The sequence below is a fragment of the Natator depressus genome, chromosome 7, assembly GCF_965152275.1.
Source record: "Natator depressus isolate rNatDep1 chromosome 7, rNatDep2.hap1, whole genome shotgun sequence".
Taxonomy (NCBI): Eukaryota; Metazoa; Chordata; order Testudines; family Cheloniidae; genus Natator; species Natator depressus.
In genome coordinates, this window is record NC_134240.1 from 91,112,869 (window position 1) to 91,129,433 (window position 16,565).

At 41.3% G+C, this 16,565-nt stretch overlaps 1 protein-coding gene across 4 annotated transcripts in view; it reads left to right on the plus strand.

Annotated features, from left to right (window-relative positions):
* Positions 1-16,565, plus strand: part of PCGF5 (polycomb group ring finger 5) — a 108,523-nt gene that overhangs the window by 17,844 nt on the left and 74,114 nt on the right. For all 4 annotated transcript variants that reach the window (XM_074959056.1, XM_074959055.1, XM_074959054.1 and 1 more), the window contains exon 2: positions 4,779-4,896. The gene's annotated coding sequence lies outside the window, so the exon portion shown is untranslated. The remainder of the gene's footprint in view (positions 1-4,778; positions 4,897-16,565) is intronic.

Consider the following 16,565-nt stretch of genomic DNA (forward strand, 5'->3'; position numbering starts at 1 on the left):
AGAAGGATGTGGAGAAATTGGAGAGAGTCCAGCGAAGGGCAACAAAAATGATTAGGGGACTGGAACACATGACTTATGAGGAGAGCCTGAGGGAACTGGGATTGTTTAGTCTGCAGAAGAGAAGAATGAGGGGGGATTTGATAGCTGCTTTTAACTACCTGAAAGGTGGATCCAAAGAGGATGGATCTAGACTATTCTCAGTGATAGCAGGTGACAGGACAAGAAGTAATGGTCTCAAGTTGCAGTGGGGGAGATTTAGGTTGGATATTAGGAAAAACTTTTTCACTAGGAGGGTGGTGAAACACTGGAATGCGTTACCTAGGGAGGTGGTGGAATCCCCTTCCTTAGAAGTTTTTAAGGTCAGGCTTGACAAAGCCCTGGCTGGGATGATTTAGTTGGGATTGGTCCTGCTCTGGGCAGGGGGTTGGACGAGATGGCCTCCAGAGGTCCCTTCCAACTCTGTTATTCTATGATTCCATAAGTCATGTTAAGGAAAATGTTGAGTTGGCCGCTAACTGTATATTCCTGTTTCCTGGGTGCCCAATATGAGACACTTATAGCCAGGTTTGTAGAAGTGATAAGCACTCACAGCTGCCACTAAAGCCAAATGGAGCTGTACTTGGAACATAAAGAGTGCTGTAATGTGCCAAGTACCCTAAAAAATTGGACCCTGGGTACTTGGCACATTATAGCACTCTTTATGTTCCAAGTACAGCTCCATTTGGCTTTAGTGGCAGCTGTGAGTGCTTATCACTTCTACAAACCTGGCTATAAGTGTCTCATATTGGGCACCCAGGAAACAGGAATATACAGTTAGCGGCCAACTCAACATTTTCCTTAACATGACTTATGGAATCATAGAATCATAGAATAACAGAGTTGGAAGGGACTTCTGGAGGCCACCTCGTCCAACCCCCTGCTCAAAGCAGGATCTAATCCCCAACTAAATCATCCCAGCCAGGGCTTTGTCAAGCCTGACCTTAAAAACCTCAAAGGAAGGAGATTCCACCACCTCCCTCTGTATCACATTCCAGTGCTTCACTACCCTCCTAGTGAAAAAGTTTTTCCTAATATCCAACCTAAACCTCCCCCACTGCAACTTGAGACCATTACTCCCTGTTCTGTCATCTGGTACCACTGAGAACAGTCTAGATCCATCCTCTTTGGAACCCCTTTCAGGTAGTTGAAAGCAGCTATCAAATCCCCCCTCATTCTTCTCTTCTGCTGACTAAACAATCCTAGTTCCCTCAGCCTCTCCTCATAAGTCATGTATTCCAGTCCCCTAATCATTTTTGTTCCCCTCCGCTGGACGCTTTCCAATTTTTCCATATCCTTCTTGTAGTGTGGGCCCAAAACTGGACACAGCACTCCAGATGAGGCCTCACCAATGTCGAATAGAGGGGAGTGATCGCGTCCCTCGATCTGCTCGCTATGCCCCTACTTATACATCCCAAAATGTCATTGGCCTTCTTGGCAACAAGGGCACACTGTTGACTCATATCCAGCTTCTCGTCCACTATAACCCCTAGGTCCTTTTCTGCAGAACTGCTGCCTAGCCATTTGGTCCCTAGTCTGTAGCGGTGCATTGGATTCTTCCGTCCTAAGTGCAGGACTCTGCACTTGTCCTTGATGAACCTCATCAGATTTCTTTTGGCCCAATCCTCTAATTTGTCTAGGTCCCTCTGTATCCTATCTCTACCCTCCAGCGTATCTACCACTCCTCCCAGTTTAGTGTCATCTGCAAACTTGCTGAGGGTGCAGTCCATACCATCCTCCAGATCATTAATGAAGATATTGAACAAAACCAGCCCAAGGACCAACCCTGGGGGCACTCTGCTTGATACGGGCTGCCAACTAGACATGGAGCCGTTGAGCCAGACGATCTAGCCAGCTTTCTATCCACCTTATAGTCCATTCATCCAGCCCATACTTCTTTAACTTGCTGGTAAGAATACTGTGGGAGACCGTATCAAAAGCTTTGCTAAAGTCAAGGAATAACACGTCCACTGCTTTCCCCTCATCCACAGAGCCAGTTATCTTGTCATAGAAGACAATTAGATTAGTCAGGCATGACTTGCCCTTGGTGAATCCATGCTGACTGTTCCTGATCACTTTCCTCTCCTCTAAGTGCTTCAGAATTGATTCCTTGAGGACCTGCTCCATGATTTTTCCAGGGACTGTGGTGAGGCTGACTGGCCTGTAGTTCCCCAGATCGTCCTCCTTCCCTTTTTTAAAGATGGGCACTACATTAGCCTTTTTCCAGTCGTCCGGGACCTCCCCTGATCGCCATGAGTTTTCAAAGATAATGGCCAATGGCTCTGCAATCACATCCGCCAACTCCTTTAGCACTCTCGGATGCAGCACATCAGGCCCCATGGACTTGTGCTCGTCCAGCTTTTCTAAATAGTCCTGAACCACTTCTTTCTCCACAGAGGGCTCATCACCTCCTCCCCATGCTGTGCTGCCCAGTGCAGTAGTCTGGGAGCTGACCTTGTTCGTGAAGACAGAGATTAAAAAAAAGCATTGAGTACATTAGCTTTTTCCACATCCTCTATCACTAGGTTGCCTCCCTCATTCAGTAAGGGGCCCACACTTTCCTTGACTTTCTTCTTGTTGCTAACATACCTGAAGAAACCCTTCTTGTTACTCTTAACATCTCTTGCTAGCTGCAACTCCAAGTGTGATTGGGCCTTCCTGAGTTCACTCCTGCATGCCCGAGCAATATTTTTATACTCTTCCCTGGTCATCTGTCCAATCTTCCACTTCTTGTAAGCTTCTTTTTTGTGTTTAAGATGAGCAAGGATTTCACTGGTAAGCCAAGCTGGTTGCCTGCCATATTTACTATTCTTTCTACACATTGGGATGGTTTGTTCCTGTAACCTCAATAAAGATTCTTTAAAATACAGCCAGCTCTCCTGGACTCCTTTCCCCCTCATCTTATTCTCCCAGGGGATCCTGCCCATCAGTTCCCTGAGAGAGTCAAAGTCTGCTTTTCTGAAGTCCAGGGTCCGTATTCTGCTGCTGGAGGAACCTGTTGACAATTTTGAGTTTAAAATCTGTCTGTGCCTCAGTTTCCCCCATCTTTAAAATGGGGATAATAATATCACCTAATTTCACAGCATGTTCTGAAGATAAATTTATTGATGTTTGTGAAGCCTTCAGACGTTATAGCAATCAGCAACATAGTAGGAGAAAGTTTAATATTAGTATTCAGTGCAGGGTTTGGATTGTGTGCTGTAAATAAGGCCTGAGGCTGCACACTGTATGAGAAAACTAAAAAAAATTTGAATAACCACCCATTAACTGAATGGATAGGTGTTGGAAGAATATTATATGGTGATGTCAGTGAAGGCTGTATCATACATGCACACAAAGAGGATTGAATTCTTTTAACTTTCTTTGCTTGTAATTATTATTTATATTACAGTAGTGTCTTGAGACCCCCAACCTGAGGTTGGTGTTTTACAAATATAGATGAAGTCCCTGTCCCAGAGACTTTTCAGTGTAAACAAATGGGTGTAACTGACAAACTGGGATTAGGAGAGGCAACAGTAATACCACCATGTCTTTCATAGACTGGCTGGGTGTGTAATTTGTAGGTACAAAAGTACTGTGGAGGTTGTTTTTAAAAGTTGTCCCAACTCCCCGCCTTCCTAACCATTATCAGCCATCTGTGTTCCATAGCCATCACAACAGATGCCTGTGGAACTTGAGGAGGACACAGCAGTGGTGTTATGGATTAGTTTGTGGAGGGTGTTCATGCATGAGGGGTGAGAAGGCACACGTGGAAGAGTGGGATAATAGAAACAAATCCAAGATACTTCAAATTAAAGATTTTAGAAACATTTTTTAAATATCTCAACAAACAGGATTACTCAGGCTCACTAGAGTGAGTGGGACCTAATGTATTCACCCAAACATTTCTTTAAAATATGGACTTGGGCCTTAATACAGTTTCCTATGCTTTTCTACCCAAATGGAAGACATTTCTTAGGAATCACTGAGTATCATATCAACAGGAGCTGTTTCCTGAGTGTCTGGTATGGGACAGTTTTGTAATTCAGGGAAGATCACACCTCTTTTGTATGATGTCTTCTGCAACTATTGGCGCTCTCCTTAGGTGAGAGGACAAACTGTTGGAATTAATGTTGGTGACAGTTTAGCCCAATAATCAGAGGTGTCACATGACCCCATTGCTGCTGTTGTGCTTTTGCTTCTGCTAGACTGGAGTAACTTTTCCCTCCTACCACGGTTGTGTATGCACTGAGGCTCATGCACGTGGAGTATTGGCTGGAAGCCCTGATGCTCCTGCTCCACTCACTCTGCCATTTCTGCAGGAATGCTCCCTAGGAACTCCACCAAGTAGGTGCACACTGATTCCTGGGTCTGTACCAAATATGGAGGCAAACTTGTTCCAATGCCTAAACAATGCATGGGACCCTACCAATAGCCACCATTCTTGTTTAACTGAGTACTGAACTTCACTCAGTTAATAAGAATGGCAGCAAATAGACTGTAGAGAATTATATTGTGATGAGTAAGCAGCATGTGCATCCATTAAATATTTTCAGTTTAAAAAAATATTTTGCTGTGTGTGCTATATATATTTTGTTCTGGTACATTCCTGTTTCAAATCTTTCATCCTTGTCCTTTCCCACTCCTGCAACTGTGGCATTTCTTTTTATTAGGGTTATTTTCAAGATTTTATATTTCAAGGGTTTTATTTTTCATTAATCATTTTGTTCTTTTCCTTTGCATGTTTCTGGTTATCTTACAAGGATGAGGAGCTGGTGAAAACTCCAGGTAGAAGATAAATTAAGGAATCAGAAGAAACTGGAGTATACCACAAAGAAAACAAGCAAGTGTCCCGGAGCAGAATCTAGAGTACAAGTGCTGGTATGAAACTACAAATATTTTTGTTGGACTTAGGACAGTGTCTACCCTGGAAGAGAAACCTGACCTAATATAGAGCACAGTTTGTAAAACAGTTCTCCTTGGTCAACACTGACCAGGCAGAGTGTTGAAACCGTCCTTACTAGAAGGACAATATTTAAATATGATTTTGGCTAACACAGTATTGCTTCTACTGCACATGGGGCCTGTTTCTCTTCAAGCTTGAAGTAATTGGTTGTATAGTGTCTTGATTCCTTATATGTAGCAATACCAGGCTATTACCTTCTAGCACTAGGTTTTGAAATGACGTTGTTAGAAATATTGACTCTGATTATTTTTTCAATAGTTGTATAACTTTTTTGGAAACTATTATCAGGCACATTGCCTTTCAAAAATCAGAACATATTGCAATAAGTACTCTGCACAAAATTGATCAGTTAAAAATTTGCTATAATTATGTATTAAATGATAATAAACAGAGGGCATTTTAAAATCATTGCATCTGTTCTTAAGCGAAGATTTAAGCAACTAAGCAGAGAGTTAAACAGCAATATTTATAATCAAATAGGATTAGTTAGGACTTGTTGAATTTTGAGTGTTTTAATATTATACAAGGGAATAGGGAGGGGGACGTATAATATCTCTTACCCTGTCTCCCCTCAATGTAAAGCCAAAAGGTAGTTCAATGATTCATTTATGACTGAAGAAGATATTGGCATACTGTATTAATCTAGATAATCCAACCTCAATTTCACATGTCAGAGTCCCTGGTCCCATGATCCCACTGAAATCACTGACAAAATTCCCACTGAATTAAGGGACCAAAGTTTGCCTTGATTTAGCAAGGTTGTGAAAAGAAAATATGTGGATTTACATGCTCTACATCTGTGAGCCCAAAATCAGCGTGAAAGGGGGGCTTTACCAATGAAATCAGATTTTGTCATAAGTATGTAAGACAACATAACAAGGAAAATATAGACAGACTCACTCACAAGGGATTTAGTAATGCTACAATTAGAAAAAGAACATTTTCATTTTTGTGACTAATTGTTGTTGTTTCCATAACTTAGCCATTAAAGTCTCAGACTAAATCTTCATATACTTTTACGTTTCATGTTGTCTGCGTGGAGTCAATCACCCCTCCTTTGGAAACTGCTTATTTTTCAGCACTGTTTGGGGGCTGAGGAGGTTAGATCTAGATTGGAGATAAAGCTTCCTTTGGTGGTTTCAGATATTTGCTTTCTTTTTGTAATCTTTTTAATCAAAAATCTTCGTAGTGTAACATTGCATGGCCTCTTGACATACTGCAGATTGTCTAGGTCCATACACCTATGCCCTTAAATAAGAAGAACACTTATGTAGTGTCTACTGATCAAAACTGGAGTTATGCTCTTACTATCAGATGCCAAGCAGAATTCTAGCTGTGGCATTTTGTACCAGCTGAAGTCTGTTAATGGCATGCAGGGCAAAACAGCATAAAAGGGCTCTACAACAATAGTCTAAACAAGATGACACAAAGGTTTGAATAAAGACCTATGCGTCAGCAGAAATGAGGTGGAGATGTAATCTGGCAATATTCGTAAGGCAATATAATGGAGATTTCCATAAAACAAACATTTCATTCAAATGTTAGACGAGACTCCAGCTGAACTGCTAAATTGCAAATCCTGGGGAAAAAAAGCATTATAAAAGAGATGGAGAAAAAAGACAGAATTAAGAGATGAGTGATTTTTAGCTCGTGTTTATATCTCACAAACCCTTGCATTAAGTTGTAAGAAATATCTAAATATGCCTTGACACTATTTAGGCATTCACAACAGAGATAGCAAGTAGAGTATGGGGACAAATTAAATTTAATTGTGTTCCCAGTATATACATTAAATTAAACACCCTCGTGATAGATCAGTTCACCTAATAGTAGTATGTAAATCAAGGCACCTGGAACGGTATAGTGGAACTCTTGTGATAATATATGTAATAGAAGAACAGACATCATTATGAGATACAAACTGATTGTTAAGAGGAAATAGGAGCCTAATTTAGTACAACACCATGATCCAAAGAGAGATAGGTATGATAGATGCACTAATCATTATAGTCAGAGCCTCAAAAAATGTCCCTCTTATTTCGGGAGGTGCTGAAAATATTGAAAAGGCAATATGCTTAGCCTCTGATTGTGGGGACAGGAACTTAAATTGCTCAGCAATAATCCCTCTGACCATTTTGGGAGTAGCAAGGAAAGGCCCAGAAACTGTATGGCACTGCATGCATATTTGCAAAGGGACAGAATAAAGGCTGCACATTCAGCCTTGACTGAGTGCTTAATTAAGTGCAACCTTGACACACAGTGCTTTGCATTAATTTACCTATAATTTTCTTGAATGCTGATTATCTTAATCCAGGAAAAGTGAAGCACAAATACCTGTGTATAGAGAAAGCTGTGTTGTGTTGTTGGACAACAGAGCCAAAAGTTTCAAGACTGGTATATCTGCTGTGGGTTATCCAATTTTTTTTTAAAAAGGCTTACCTAAACAAATCAAAGTTACCTTAAATGTGTGTATTTAGCTTTAAATTATCTTTCCTCTCATTTCGTGAGTTGAACAAATAATACCCAATGAGTTAGAAGCAAAAGATTGTCCATATCTAAATCAGCACCAGGTATTGTTTTCATATAATCTATTAGTCTCAATGTGATTTTAAGATTACAAAATAGGTATTTTTTGTTGTATATGAAACTTATCTGACATTTTGGCTGGGTGTAAAATTGTTGCCTCCAATTTAAACTGTATATTGTGATTAGTAGATTAAATCTGTCCCAACTGATTTTTCATTCTAAAAAAAAAAAAGCATGTAAAATAAGAATAGTGTTTTACAGTATCTGTTGTACCAATTGATAATATTTGATAAAAAGAAGGCAAGTAAATTACAAAACATTTTTAAAAGAAAAACCCCAAGAGTTCTTCTGGAAAGATAGTTTTAATTTTTTTTTTTTTTTTTTTTAAGAAAGTCATGCTTCAGTGGACTCCGAGCATATATTTGAGCCTAAAGTGCCAGATCCAAGATCTAGGAAAAATAAATATCTTGTGGCTGTATATGACAGTTTTTTCTAAAGGCAGTGCAATTTGTACTCTTAGTAGAAGTAGAATTATCAGGTGTGTCTGAGTTCTTGGAAGACAGTTTTCAGAAAGGATATAAAGTCCCCTCCTTTTCTTTTTTTATCAGCCTCAGAATTTTAATATTTCAGTACCTGATCAAGTTTTATTCTCCAGTAAATCAGTGGACCTGATTCTCAGTAGCCAAATTATAAGTCACCTTTGCGCTCCCTGCATTCTAGGGCTGTGCAAGAAACTGCCTGGCCCCTAATACAGAGCAGCCTCAGGAGTTCTATAAATGATGCTCTGCTTTCCATGACCATCAGTGGCTATCAGACAAAGAATAGCTATCCTGCGGTGCACTCCAGCCACATCTTCAACACACCCATGATCCACCCATAAATCAGGGGGCTGATGTAGAGCCCTTATGCTAGCTTTATATCAGCTAAGAAGGCACCCTGCATAGAGATATTGTCAGGGGAGCATTGACTGTTTTGGCTGTGGGGGTTTTTTTGGGGGGTGGGGGGGCAGGGATGTGGTTGTTCTTTGGGAGGCAGATTTTGTTTTATTTTTGTTGCTTTAATATACATGTTGCTATGTAGTTGCTAGAGAAGGCAATGTATAATAAGTGATCCTACTACAGAAATTCTTAGCTATTATAATCTAATCAGTTGCACTATTCAGAAGTGTGTGATTTTGTCTGGAGGAGTTTCAAAGAGTTTACAGTGCATGAGATTAAAAAAAAACACAGTAAAATGCAACCAAACTAAAATATCCACCAGGGAAGGGGGGTAATAACCTTATGGACATGTTAGTGCTTTCTAATAAGCTGTACAGGACTCGTGCTTTGGGGATAAATGGGTTAGAACTATCCAAGATGGAGAGATACTCTCCACAGATAAAGTATTGGATGTGCATCATGATTTAGTTTTAGAGGTTTATGCCCATTCAAGAATGTTGATATATCTTGTGATTAAGAGGGTATGATGTTGCTGTACTTTGCTAGTGGGTACTTTTGCAATCACCATAGTTATAGAGAACATGATGAGTGGGGGTGGGTGTTTGCAGGTGGCATTGCCCAGTACTTAGGGAGTTAGGCTCTACTCTTTCCCCTAGACCATCTTCACACCTGGTGTTAGTCTGTCGTTTATTGGGGTTTGACTCAACCCTCCAGTCAGGTTACAACTCAGTCCTCTCTCCCTCCAATCTGACATGGCCCACCTCACAAGTGTCAAATCCCAGCCAGGGTTTGCAAAAGGTATTAATCCTTTCCTTCCTTTTGTACCTCCAGGGGTGAGTCTAAAAAGGTGAGGGATTTTTTTGCCTTTCTTAATGAGGTGGAGAGTTGGCAGTGGAGTCAGGCCCTCCCACTCCACTGAAGTCCAACCTAGGGCCTATAAGTAAGGCTGCGTGTCTGTCACGGAAGTCACGGATTCCGTGACTTTCTGTAACTTGTGCAGCAGCTGGTGAGGCTCAGAGGCTGCCCGAGCTGGAGCTCCCATTGGCTGTGGTACCCGGCCAATGGGAGCTGCACTTGTGGCAGGAGCAGCACGCCCGGAGCCCCCTGGCCTTCCCTCCCCCTAGGAGCTGTGGGGGCATGCAGAGCCAGGTAGGGAGCCTATCAGCCCTGCCAACCCCCCCCCCCCACCAACCCCAGCACCAGCGGGGGTCCCAGGCCGTGAGCTACCGCCTGTTCTTCCCCCCTCCCCCAGCACCAGTGGGGTCATGTGCTGCTGCCCAGTTCCCCTCCCTCAGCACCAGCGGGGCTCCTGGGCCCCCCCTAGCATCAGTGGCACCCCTGGACCACCACCCCCAGAGCACCCCACGCCAAAGTTTTAATTAGGGTTATATAGTAAAAGTCATGGACAGGTCACAGGCCGCGATTTTTTGTTTACTCCTGTGATGTGTCCAAGACTTTTTTACTAAAAATACCCGTGACTAAAACGTAGCCTTACCTATAAGCATTACCAAATGTCTAGCACCCAGGAGTGCCTAAGGCTGCCTCCTTGGGCCACTTCCTACCACCCACTCTCTTGTCAAAGGCTTCCAGTCTGTCACTAAGTCATAAGAGAAAAAGTATCAATTGCACCTTCAGCCCTTCTGGGCTTATTAGGCAGGCTCCTGCTCCACCAGAGATGATTTCTGTAGCATCCTTCTTCAGGCACTCCCAAGGCAGGTCCTTCTTCATGATTTGTCAGGCCAATTCTGAGCTGATTCGCTCCCTTTTAAATTCCACCTCTAGCTGGTGCACGCTCTGTAGGTCAGAGTTGCTCTTTAACCCCTTCAATTCTAGTTCAGGGTTTATACGCCCCATCACAAGGCCACAGTGCAAAGTGATCTCTAATTTTCTGTTTCATTCTTTTCTATTGATAGGTAAGTTTAACATGTTGAACAAAGGCTCTGGGGTTTACAGTATTACTATAAGTAATTTGGTTTAGCTTTGAGCAAAGCAATTATATTTGTGTGGGTTTTGTTTAAATATGTGCTGTTTGCAAAAGCTGTAGCCATTATGATGAAAATCCCACGTTAGCAATTATCTGGTCTTTCGGACACATTGTATCTCTGTGTATATCACGATGCTCCTATATGACTCGAAATGTGACTTCTACAGGCAGCTTCTCCAGTAACACTAATCGGTGAGATATTTGAAGCATTTCTGTATCAGCTAAATGTATAGTAAAAGTAGTCTGTTCCTTTTTAATGTTAGAATTATAGTAGTAATTTCAAGCCAGTACAACAAATTTGTAACATTTTAGGGAAATAGCATGTCTTTTTTTTGATCCCAGAAGAGATTTGTTCTGAAAAGCCTCCTAATCATATGGTATAGAACTAAATACATACGCTGTATCTTTCATGAATATTTAAGGAGGGAATAGTAAAATTAGCATTCAGAAAGTTAATTAGTTTATGAATCTGGCCCAAATCCTGCTTGCTTTGAGGTTTGGAGTAATAGAAATGGGATGAAAAATAATATTAAAAAGTGCAAGATCATGCATTTAGGGGCCAATAACAAGAGTTTCTGCTATAAGATGAGGTCTCATCAGTTGGAAGTGATGGAAAAGGAGAAATTTCTGTATGTATTAGTTGATTACAGGCTGACTATTAGCTACCAATGTGATGCAGCTGTGAAAAAGGCAAATGTGATCCTAGGATGTGTATGGCAAGGCAGTTCCAGTAGAGAGAGAGAAGTATTAATCCCATTATACAAGGCACTGGTAAGACTCATCTGGAATACTGTGTACAATTCTGGCCACCCAGGTTCAAGAAAAATGAATGCAAAATGGACAGGTGCAGAGAAGGGCTACTAGGGTAAACAGGGAAATAGAAGGCCTGACTTTTATGAAAAGAGACTAAAAGAGTATGGCTTGTTTAGCCTAGGAAAACAAAGGCTGAGAGGGGACATGATTGTTCTTCATAAATACATCAAGAAGTAAACACCAGGAGGGTGAAGAACTATTTAAACAACAATATTGGCACAAGAACAAATGGGTATAAACTGGCCATGGATAATTTTTTAGGCTGGAAATTAGAGAAGGTTGCTAACCATCAGAGGAGTGAGGTTCTGGAAGAGCCGTCCCATAAGAGTAATGGAGGCAGAAAACATAGCTAGTTTTAAAATGGTGCGTGATTAAATTTATAAATGGGATTATATGACGGGGTTGCCTGAAATTGTTAGGGATTGGATTCAGTGACTCAGGAGGTTCATTCCAGTCCTATGTACTCAAGCAAGGTATCTTGGTAAAGTCAGTGGATGACATGCATGTGTGAAGTAAGTAGAATTTGGCCCTGTTTCAAACAAAAGTTTATATTCACCCAAGCGGGCCCCCTATCATAATAGGTATTGGGTTTTGTTCATTTTATTGTATAAAACATGCATGTATAAAGCTGTGTACCTTTTATAATGCATGAAAAATTGTGTTATCGTAAACATATTTTTTTCCACTTGTATTAATTATTTTCTTGTACCAAAAGCTTTTGGAAATTCTGTTTAAACTGTGTACCTTCATTTCCACCATTTTAATTTTCACCTTTCTAAAAAAATCTTGGGGAGAGTTTTTTAAAAAAGAAATGAGATCTGAAAGATTACATGTGGCATTTCTCTACAGTGAAACTGAAACTATTTTTGAGCTGAATTCTCATATCAGCATTGCAAGTTACTGACAATATTGTTCTGGGAATACAGCTCATGGTAGCTACTCTTATTTTTGTTGATTTGGGATCTGAAGAAATATAAGCCATCAAACATTCCTCATATGCACATGAAGATATGTCATGCCATAACAATACTGGAAACTTGTGTGAAACCCTCATTCTTTCTTTATCTATGCCCACATGCTAATAGTAAAATGAGTCACCCAGTTAACTGCAAAGCAGAGAATTTGCTTTGGTGCTCAAAAAGTTTCTGTGCCCTTGAGAAAAAAGTCAGAGTAGGTGGTGTTCAAATTATAGAGCCAAATCATCCTCTCCTTGGGAAAAACCCATAGAGGGGAATGGAAATTCTGCAAGTTGAAACTCAGAGTTCCTGATTGATCATTCTGTTCGTACTGTGGTGGACAAATCCAGCCCTTGCAATCAGAGGGTGTAGCCTCCAAAAGACATTCAGAAATGGGGGAATGCTCCTGGGGCCTACAGTGCAAACTCCAGGGGAGAGAGGCAAAAGAGAAGCAGCACACCTTAAGATCCCTTGGTCTCCTGACACTACAAGCCCCCTTTCGGAGCAGTTTCAATATGTGCATGGCATTTGTATGTAAGATAAGGTTGATGTTGTCAGAATTTTCATATGCATTACATTCTCACAGGGAAATGATGGTGTGGAAAGTTACCCTGCCGCCCCTGCATCTGTAGAAACAGGTTGCATCTACATGAGGAGCTAGGGGTGTGATTCATGGCTCGAGGAGACATACCTAGGTTCATCACGCTAGCATGCTAAAAAATAGAATGTAGCTGTGGCAATATGAACAGCAGACAGGCTAGCTGCCCCAAGTACGTGTCCATCAGAAATCATAGGAACATTGTCAGGGTGGCTAACCTGTCCCTCCACTTACGTTACCATGGCTGCATGCTATTTCTAGCACGGTAGTTTGATGAGAGCTAGCATGGGTATGTCTCTTTGAGATGGGAACCACACCCCCAGCTTCAAGTTTAGAAATATCCATAGAGGAGGCTTCTGCAAGTTTCACGAGCAGGGTCATGAAGTGTATTGTATACAGAAAAAGAAAAGGAGTACTAGTGGCACCTTAGAGACTAACCAGTTTATTTGAGCATAAGCTTTCGCTCACGACTAACACGGCTGCTACTCTGAAACCTGTATTGTATACAGTGTATTTTCCCTTATTCCATTAGCTTTGGCCAGTACTTGTGCGTTTTTCCAGTCCCTCTGCGCACGAGATAGGACTGTGCATGTACTTCTAACCATTATTCTAAAGTGTGGTAATGAAGAGATGTCCTCCTTAAACATACCTGTTCCCAGAGTTTACATATGTGTTTGCGTAAATCTATCTGTTTACCACTGTTTTAATTTGTCCCAGAGCATTTTCTTTGTTGGTTAAAAATACAAAATGAGACAATATTTTTGCTTCAACGATTGCTTATGTTATTAAAAACATTGTTTGGAAATAAGCAGGCTAATGCATTTTTATTTCCTTTTTTAATAATGCATGTTTAGCTATGAAGCAATCTATCAGTACTGCATGCATGGTACCCAATAACTGGATCATCACACCACCAGCATAAATAGATTAATTACATCGTAGAGGCATAAAAATAACTCATGTCTGGAAGTTGTAGAGGCTGTGTATGAAATTAGATAGTGTAAACAGACTTGCTCGTGTTCATTATGTGTTTATGTTAATAAGAAAGAAAAATAGTGTTGAGTTTTCAGTCTGTGGGCTTGATTCTGCATTGTCTTGCACCTGATGTGCAAAGTGAATGTAAAATGCTACTAAATCAAAATGATAGTGATTCAATTCCATTTTGCACAGGTATAAATGACTGCACAAGGTGCAAGGCACTGGAGAATCAGGGTTTTTATCTTCAACTGTAGCAGTTTCTCAGGGCTGTTTTCCTTGCCTTCTTCTGAGACCAGAGAGAGATTTGGGATTTGACTTTAAATCATTAAAACTTCTGTTCTAAAAGTGACAATGAATAGTCTCTGAAATTAATCAAGGACTGAGTGTTTCACCTGATTATTTTATGTGAAATTTGGGACTCTCGGGTGCAGTATTTTCTAGTGATGCAGAGGTTGTCTGGTTTAGGTCAGGAGTTAAATGAATTTAGAGAGGAAGAATGGTATTGTGCTAATGGCACTGGACAGGGATTCAAGAGCTGGGTTTCATTCCTAGCGTAGTAGAATCCCTCCTTATAACTCCTGGTAGAAAATTCTGATGCCCTTGTGGGAGTTACTTAATCTTTCTATACCCATCTGTGAAAGTGGGTTAATCATACTTCCCTTTCCCACACTTGTCAGTCTAATCTGTTTAGTTTTTAAGCTCGTTGGGACAAGGACTGTCTCTTAGTAGGCTTATGCACAGTGCCTAGCACAGTGGGGACCTAGCTCAGTTGGAGCTTCCATACACTAGTTTTAATACACATAACAATTAATAATCTGGAGCCTGTTCCCACTGAAATCAAAGTTTTATAACATTCCTCTGTGTAACTTTCTCCCTTTTTACAGAAAAGGAAACAAAGATTTACTTCAAGCTACATGCATCTGGTCAAGTTCATATAGTTTTAAAAACTAAATATTTTTGTATGCAACATCAGTGACCTCTTGGTTGAATCATAGCGACTTTATTAAATAGTGTAGCATTATAGTATGAAAGCTGTTCCTTTCCTTTCAGCTAATTTTTAGGATTGTACAGGCAATATCTAGTAGTGTCCCAAACCCTATAGTTTTCTATTCAGGAGTTTATTAGTGTAGGACTAGGTTGTATCCCATGCTGCCAACCCACATGACCCATATCACAAGTAGCACAGATGGGAGAGAAGTCCCCACAGGGTCTCTATACTCCCTGCACATGTGGGCAGGAAGAGGGTGGATCACCAGTGCCACCTGTCCCCACCCAAATACGTGCAGGCCAGGCCAGCTGCACCATCGCAACAGGAGATGTATGCCACACCAGGAATTAGAGGCTGGAGCAGGTTTACACGCACACCTGTGGAGCAGGAGGAAATCATGAGGCAAATGATGACTCGGAGTGTCACAATCTGCTTCCTGTTCTGCTCCTGAGATATCACACCTACATGCTGACCACTATATAGGGATTGTGGCAAAACCACAATTGACCCGATGGGATATGTCTGCGCTATTTTTAGTGTACTTGTGCAAGCCCATCAGCCTGCCTAGGCTGGGAAGCTCACTCCAGGCGGCAGGGTAGACAAACCTTTAATTTCACGTTACCAATCCAGCCATTGCCATAGGCTTCCTTCTTCTTTTTAATAGTTTGATTCAATCTCATGAGACCATTGCGATGAAGTGGCCCCGTAGCTTCTTAAACCCACCCTCTGTCTGCTCCAGTCCTTCTGTGCACCTCTCTTCTGTTCCCCTAAAGACTTTTGTTTTAGCATCCAAGTCCTGTCAAACTTTGTGGTTCCCTGTTCCACTCTACCATTTTATTTCTAGTTCCACACCTGTGTCTTGGTGCATGCCTTTGTATTATGCAGTGCTTGGTACAAATGTTCAGGTTTGCATATAAATAAAATATTCATTATATGTATTTTTTTCTGATGCCCTATAGTACTTCATAGTGCTTCAATTAATTTACCCCTTCTTCCAAATATAATAGTTGTATTATGAGTTAGACTGCTTACAAGCCTCTTCATTCTCCATTTGCTTTTTAAACTAAGTGTTTCAGCAGAGATTTAGTGTTAGCTAAGCACTTACTCTGATTCCTTCTATTTCAACGCAGCAGATTAATATTTTTCTATCCCTTAAAAATTGGTAATATTTTAATGAGTTCTGATCATCTTTACAAAACTCTTGGGGCCAGATTATGGCCTTCTGCAAAAGAACCTGTGAGAGAAAGCATGGGTGGTACTGCTTGAGGACTCTCTTCTTCCTCTTACCATCTTTTCCTAGCTAAAGAAGCAAGTGGTTCTACCCTCTGTCCTGCAGATTGCTCCAAGATAGACACATGGCCATCGGTATAGAGGCCCCAGCTCCTATGCCAAGTCTGTGGCTTCCTTGCTCAACAGAGCCAAATTGTCAGGGACTCCCATATGGGTAGATGATTTTGGGACTCCCACGAAGGGGAGGCTTCACAGCACTGAGGGGGCCAAAAAAAAAAAAAAAAAAGTCTGGGTCTGTATTACCTATCACACAAATTCCCCAAAGGGCTTGTTTGGGACAGTGGATGTCCCTGACCACAGATGCAGTCTCCCTCAAACACCTCCTCCTCTCACACAGGCCCCTGGACCCACAGAGAGCTTGCTGTCCCTTCACACTTGTATCTGTCATTAATATCCGTGAGTTCCACATGAAGATCGCTTGAAAGACTGGTGTGACAATCAGGGTCCAGACACCCCCAGGGGACAACTGAAGGTTTAAACCCAAACCCAACTGACTGTGCTATTGTACTGTAA